Source organism: Trichechus manatus, unplaced genomic scaffold (assembly GCF_000243295.1).
Source record: "Trichechus manatus latirostris isolate Lorelei unplaced genomic scaffold, TriManLat1.0 scaffold00007, whole genome shotgun sequence".
NCBI lineage: Eukaryota > Metazoa > Chordata > Mammalia > Sirenia > Trichechidae > Trichechus > Trichechus manatus.
Genome location: NW_004443943.1, coordinates 14,342,962 through 14,350,768, shown reverse-complemented (window position 1 = coordinate 14,350,768; position 7,807 = coordinate 14,342,962). Strand labels below are relative to the sequence as shown.

At 41.3% G+C, this 7,807-nt stretch overlaps 1 protein-coding gene across 1 annotated transcript in view; it reads left to right on the top strand.

Moving 5' to 3' along the window:
* Window positions 1-2,841: 2,841 nt before the first annotated feature.
* Window positions 2,842-7,807, top strand: part of ATAD1 (ATPase family AAA domain containing 1) — a 53,879-nt gene continuing 48,913 nt past the window's right edge. The window contains exon 1 of the mRNA XM_023739710.1: window positions 2,842-2,965. The gene's annotated coding sequence lies outside the window, so the exon portion shown is untranslated. The remainder of the gene's footprint in view (window positions 2,966-7,807) is intronic.

Here is a 7,807-nt window from a genome sequence, read left to right as displayed (position 1 = left end):
CTTAAAAAACGAAAGTTTCACATATGCTTTAAGGTTACAAGTTATTCTGGTTAATAGAGAAGGCGGGGTAGGTTATGAAATCTTTATTTTTTTAATGTTGAGCACCAGCACATGATATTTTTCCAAATACTTTCAAGGGCATTTTCCTAGAATCAGGTAAATGAAAGCAAGCAAGTGACCTACTTACCGCAAAAATTACTTCAGGTTATAAACAATGGGAAGCGGAGTGCATCCTGGAAACCATACCATCTGGTCTTGTTTTAAGCCTCATCTATCAATCTGCTTTTACAGGAACTGAGAATTAACATTTCAACTACCGTTTCTTCCGTTTTGGCTGATGAATTCATATCTTTGTTATTCTTACCTATATTCCTCCCACCTCCTCCCCTGTTTAAAAAAACATACAGATGGGTATTTATGAAGGTCTGGAATCCTAGGGAGATCTTTCTTTCATCTGTGCCTTAAAACTTTTGCTCATGTGGATGCAGTTGATGTTAGAAATCTTCCCAAGCAATTCCGTTTTTGATCAACTCTGACTTTCCACAGACAGTATCACTTGAACAGTGTATTTCCAGTACTATATTAAAGCTAAAAACAAAATATTGTAGATTTTAAATGAATGTCTAAGTTCTAGAAAATGTTTTGTTTTGTTTTGATAGAAGCTTTCTAAAAAATGTATAGTTGACATTAAGAAAAAAAGGGTTATGTAGAAATGTAAGACTGGATTGGTGCTATCCTGATCAAAGCCTGCTGCCGTCGAGTCGATTCTGACTCATAGTGACCCTATAGGACACAGGAGAACTGCTCCATAGAGTTTCCAAGGAGTACCTGGTGGATTCAAGCTGCTGACCTTTCGGTTAGCAGCTGTAGCACTTAACCACTGTGGCACCAGGGTTTCTGCTATCCTGATAGCATGAGAAAATTACATATACACTCAATTTTACATACACCCGTGTTAAATTTTGTGCAAAGTTAAAAACATTAAAGCATGGAAAGGAGATTGACAAAAATACGTTCTTTGAACTTTGCTGTTGCATCTTTCTTTTAGCTTGTTGTGCTCTTTATGGAATGGGGCTATCAATTCATTTTCCAGTCCTTCCAATCTGTTGAAATTTTAATTTTGCCATTATTGTTGCCTTGATTCCATCTTATTCTTTCATTTGGAGCATCAAGCACTTAATCTAGGTCTTTCTCAGTGCTCTCATGGTTTCAGGTACAGCTTCATATTCTTGCTTTACTTTTATTCTCCACCCATTCTATTTAACTTGTCAAAATCGCAAGATTATTCTTTACCAATGAAATATTTAAGAACCAAGGTTATCATGTGACTATTATATTGGCGTATTACTACTATATAATTTTATCTATTTGTTGAGGTTGTGCTCTTTCTAAATCATCAAGTGAATCATTTCTAACATGCAATGAATAGGGTCAGGTTTATTGTATTTACTTTTCCAAAGATTTCAGATTATTTTTTTCTTCCAAAGGGATTTTATTCTAGATCATGAGGTTTCCCTGTCTCAATTATTTTATGTATCCGCATCCCAACTGGCTTAACGGGTCAGATGACCAAATATGCCATTTGTGCTGGGACGATAAAGATTTTTTTCAAAAATGCTTCTAAAGCCATCACTTACCAGGGTAGTTTCTCAAAGTGTGGTTCAAAACCACCTATATCACAACTATCTCAGAAGCTTATGCAAATTTCAGATCCCTGGGACCAATCCTAGAGCAACTGAATGGTAGCCTCTAAGACTGGGACCCTGGAATCTGAATTTTACCAAGTTGTCCAAGTGAATTCTACCCATGGTGAAATTTGAGAACCCCTGATCATGGCTGCAGAAAAAAGTAACTATACCTCCATCCAACTAACAACCAATGCCCTAAAACAAACAAACACAAAAACCCCAAACCCACTGCCGAACAGTCAATTCCGACTCATAGCAGTTTATAAGACAGGATAGAACTGCCCCATAGGGTTTCCAAGGAGCACCTACAGGACTCGAACTGCTGACTTTTTGGCTAGAAGGAGAGCTCTTAACCACCAGACCACAGTCCTCCATGATTACCCTAGTGGGCCACAAAATCTAAAGTTCTTTTTCCTTTGGCAATCTCTGCATATTCAGGAGGCTGGCTTTCAGGTTTGCTTCCTTGGGACCTCTGGTCATGCCTCTCATTCTGGAAAGGGGAACGGGTAAAAGGAAAAGGAGAGTCACTGAAATGCCAAAACGTGTTAGCAGATGCCCTACCCTGTCCCTACCATAGGGCCTGCTTGCATCTGCTCCCGAGTCGTTTCACCGCAGAATTTTCAGGCGTCAACCCCCAAGTGTTTGTGAGCGCAGAGATGGGGGAGAAGAGTGAGTTCACTCTAAAACATTGAAAGGCAGATGGTGAGAGCTGGGGCGGGGGTGGGGGTCGGCCGCGTCTGAGCTTCAGCGAAAGGACAGACAGCAGCAGAGTGAGGTTTTGCTCGAGGAAAAGGGACTGGAAGGTGAAGATCAAGGTGGAGTCAGGGAATTATTTCTTTGCAGGGGACAAACGTCCGCTCGGGGCATTTTCATAGACTCTCAAGAAGGCTCCCCTACTTGTCAGGACAGCACCCGGAGCCCCCGAGCAGAGCAGGGACTTTATATGATGACATCTCGAATGCGATTTCTGAGACTCTGGAGTTAAACTCAGAACTTCAGCAAATGAGGCTGGCAGACACGCGGGGTTCCCGGAAAGCCTCAGCCAAGCACGTAGCAGGTTTCCGTATGCGAACGCGCTCCCCACGCCATTTTTAAAACCGGAAACGCGCCTCATCGGTCCCGGCGACCGTGGATCGCGCATGATCAGTGCGAGGGCCGAGCCGTGGTCCCCCGCCGGAAGCGTTCTCTCTTAGGTGGCATTTCCTTCCTGTGCAAGGCCGGCTGAGGGGTCCAGTAGCTGCGGCGGCGGCTGCTGCTGCTGTTGTTTCTGTCCCGGGGTGAGTAGCGGATTTCCGTGGGGCCTCGTGGGACGGTTGCAAAATCCCGCTGAACTCCCTCAGGGAGTGACTCGGGTCCAGGAAGCCGAGTCGGGAAGGTCACCTCGCTCTCCTCCCACACCCCACCTCGGTGCCGCCATCCAGCGACCTGCATGCAGCCTTAGAGTGGAGCGGATTAATCTCCAAGGGCATCCCGAGGTCCCCCCATGGCTTCCAGGAAGGCCTGGGCCCTTAGGTCTCCGGCGGCACTGCCCCAGGTTTATGCCATTCCTGAGGGAATCTCTGTAGGCAGCCAGGTATCTGCGAGGCCTTGGAGTCGCCCTGGGCGACCTCAGATCCGGGGTCCTAGGCGAAGGCGGCGGAATCAACTGGGCCTGATTGTCGGACAGGTGCGGCTGCCACCTTGAGCAAAAGCCGAGGTGGTTTTTTAGATCTGGGCACGCTTTCGCAGAGGATGGTGATGTTAATAACGCGTCCTTTGAGAAGACTGGCAGGCCTTCATTGTCATAGACTTTATTCATAGGGCCACGTTGTCTGCAAAACTGGGACTTTATGCTTGAGGAACGCTTTGTAAAATACTGCAGTGAATTCGGGAGATAAACGCTACAGTTTGAACGCTATATTCTCGGTCTCTAAATTACTCATTGAGGAGATAGTACGATTTCATAGTTTTCCACCCTGCATTGGAGAACTCTTTAAAAGTGAAACTATTTGATATCGTGCATGCCTAACGGAACAACCCCGAATTTACACTAAGATGTGCCCGGGATGTGTAGCTTCTGGCGAAGGCAAAATAATATTACCCTCAGGGTGCATCTATCCCTTTTTCCCAAGAGTGAGCTACTTCTATACTTAGGGAAGACATCGGGGGAGAAAACCAAACCCATTTACGTCCGCTCGATTCCGACTCATAGCCACCCTAGAGGACAGGGTAGAAGTGCCCCACAGGGTTTCCAAGGCTATAAATCTTTACAGAAGCAGACTGCCACATCTTAAAGTGAGACTTAAACATTTTAATTACAGTGTTTTGCAGTATTTCTTAGTTGTACATAACACTGTAAGCGCACGTGTTTTTTTTTTTTGTTGTTGTTAATCCTGATGTTTATACAGAATTGAAATATATTCACTCCTGGGGTATGCTTATGCAGCTTTTGTATATTCTGCTGTAATGGTATTGTTGCTGTAAAGACCTTAACAGTGCAGGTATATCAATGCCATATGAATGATTGATGAGTTGTGAAATAAAACATATAAGGTTACAAGCTACAAAACAAGTAGAAGTTTCATTTCTAGATTTTGAAGTCATTTTAAAAGATGGACTGCTGTTTTAGAAGTCATCTTACGTCTAGAATACTGTATTGCAGTTAATAATTCCAGAATAGGAAAATATATTCAAAACAAGATTTTGTGTCTTGACATTTTTTATAGGATTAAAAATTGTTCCTGTCTTGTTGGCTGGGATGTACTGTTAACACTCCTAATTGTTCATGTAGTTTAGTGAACATCCAGTAGATGGCAGTTTTAGCACTACCAACACTAAATAAATGAAAGTGTTTTATTGGAGTATCATTAGTTTTCACAGATTGCTTGATTAATAAAACCTTACTTTGCCTATTGGGCTATTTTTCTTTTTTTTTTAAATAATATTTTGTTGTGTTTTAGGTGAAAGCTTACACAGCAAATTAGGTTCCCCATTAACATTTTTTATACAAATTGTTCCTTGCCATTGGTTACAGTTTTTACAATGTGTCAGCATTCGCATTATTTCCCTTCTGTTTGTTCTGTTTCCATTGATCTAGTTTCCCTTCCCCTCCCTAGCCTTCTCGTCTTTGGGTAAATGACCTTTTGGTCTCATATAGTTAATTGTTTAAGGGAGCACGATACTCATGGGTGATACTGTTTATTTTATAAGCCAATTATTTGGCCAAAAGGTGACCTGCAGAATTAGTTTCAGTTCCAAGTTCAAAGGGTATTTTAGAGCGATTGTCTCTGCGGTTCCTCTAGTCTCTATCGATCCTTTTTAGGAATTTGAATTTTGTTCTACATTTTCCTCCCATTTTCTGTCCAGGGCCTTCTGTTGTGTCCCTGGTCAGAAGAGTTGGTAGTGGCAGCTGGGTACCATCTAGTTCTTCTGGGCTCAGGTTACAAGAGGCTGTGGTTCATGTGGGCTGTTAGTCCCATGGACTGCTTTCTTCTTTGAGCCTTTTCCTTCATTCTCTTTTGCTCCATATGAGTAGAGGTTGATAGTTGTAACTTAAATGGCTGCTCACAGGCTTTTATGACCCTGGATGGTACGCACCAAACTTGGATGTAGAACATTATCTTTATGGCCTATGTTATGCCAATTAACTAAGTTGTCCCTCAAGTCTATGGTCCCAAGCCTTTTGATGCAGTCAACTAATCCCATGAGTTGTTTGGATATGTCTAGGAAGGCTCTGTAACTGTGCCCCCTATGTGGTTTGTTATATATGTAGTGCACACAAACGTGTATATACGTATACCTACAGTTCCACCTGTACATGCACGTGCATTTACTCACATATGCCTTTCTAAACATCTGTGCATCCATGTCTACCTATGGAACCACATACATAGTTTGGGGTTATTTTTCTGTTGCAAAGTTGTTTATGTTACAGCATTTACCAGAATTGTCACATTTTCTCATGTACTTCTTAGTGTCTTTATTTACCTTAGTGTCTTTATTTATCTTGGTTGTGTTGTGCTGATGTTGGGTTATTTTCATCTAGAAAATGACACCACACATTCCAACTGTTTTCAAATTTGCTCTGTTGGAGTAAAGACTAAAGAAATCAACTTTTCACTTCCTAAGAGAGATGGAATATCGCAGACCATTTTTAGGACTCCATGCTGATGGAAGAAAGCATGCTGTGATTTCTTAAATGAGGAAGAGATTTTAGTTAGCTGGCTTCTTCCCTTTACCTCTATTTTTATAATTATATAGTAATAATTGTACTGTGTGTTCCATGAATAGAGGAATTGTATCGTAGCCATTTTTGTATATCCAGTAAACAGTAGGTGTTATATATAGATGTTCAAAAGTGCTTTATTGAATGAACTAAATCATTTAATGTGCCTGTGCCAAAGTTTCTTCATCTGAAATGAAAGCTTTCAATTATTTAGTTAAGTTTCTGTGAAATTATGTTTGTGAAGTGAATGGCTCCTAGTAATGGAGATGTGTGGAATCTTTGACCTCTGTTTTGGAAATCCTTGAAAAGTCTGGTAGCTACTCTATTGGAATGATTGAATGGAAGGTTTTTTGCAGTTGCAATTTATCTGTTCAACAGATAATTACTGAATAGCCTTTGTTTTCCGTGACAGTTACAAAGATGGATAAAATATAAACCCTGTTGGTAAGGATTTAAACTCTAGTTGGTTAGAATAGATATCACGTTAGCTCGATGATAAAAAAGCAACATTTCATAATAGGGCTAAATGAATAAATAATATAGAACATTGATATGATTTGGAAGGCTTGGTGGAGCAAGTAAAGTTGGTTTTTGAAGTTTGGGTAGAATTTAATCCTAGATGAATGGGGGGAAATGGCACATTTGGGTTACCAGACAAATGTGGCATTTTCAGATGCCAGTGAGTACAGCGATTGAGAGTTCTTGTTGGGAAGTGGTCGGAGGTAAAATACTTGAAAGTGGCTCTTTGGGGGTAAATTAGGATAGTCTTGAATACTTGGGAATTTATCCTATAAAGGGAAGTCTTTGGGGTCTTTGATTAGGGAGGAGTATATCTCTTGATTGGTGGAGGGGGGACTTATAAGGGAAATTAAGGAGCTCTGGTGGTGCAATGGTTAAGCGCTCAGCTGCTAACCAGAAGGTTGGAGGTTTGAACCCACCCAGTGGCTTTGTAGGAGAAAAGACCTGCCAGTCTGCTCCCATAAAGATTACAGCCTAGGAAACCCTATGGGGCAGTTCTGCTCTGTTCTATAGGGTCCCTAGAGTCAGAATTGACTTGTCAGCACGCAACAGCATAAGAGGAATTTTAAAGCATTGTTGGAGCTATTCCAGAGAGAGGGAGATGAAAATAATACGTAATTGTGTAGTAGCAGTGAGAAGCAAAAAATTAATTTTAGAGCTAGATGGGCTATGGATATTAATTTATGGAGGACCTAATTTTTACCTGTTGCTGAGCCATCTATAGATTTTGACATCTATTCACATGAGTGCAAAACATATATTCTTTTTTTTTTCTTACATGTCCCATAGCACTCAGCATAGTCTTGAGCTGTGAGACTTAATTGAAGCTGAAAACCTGTCTCCCAAAATGTGATGGTTATATCATCCCTAATAAGCTTATTCTCTTGGGTAGTTACTGCCTTTCACAGGGGGACTGCATGCTTCTTGAAAGCCTAAGCTGTGTTTGATGTAGCTGCTCAGGGATATATGTAAAAAGAGGCACACAGCTGCCTTTTTTCCTCTCTATTTTGGGTAAGTGTTGTATTCTTGTGGTAGATTTCTTCCTTCAGAAATTTTGAAGGTTTATTGCTTCATATTTAGCTGGATTGTTGGAAGCAATAAGATGACTCAAAAATTTTTCTTTTTTAATTTTTTAAAATTTTTTCCCATACAAAAATTTACACATACATTATTATGTGACTCTAACTGTTCTCCCCATACTGTGACAGCACACTCCTCCTTTCTACCCCTGATACCCCATGTTCATTCAGCCAGCTTCTAACCCCCTCTGCCTTCCCATCTCACCTCCAGACAGAAGCTGCCTGTTTAGTCTCTTGTATCTACTTGAGCTAAGAGGCACACTTCTCACGAGTATCACTTTATGTCCCACAGTCCAGTCCAATCCCTGTCTGAAGAG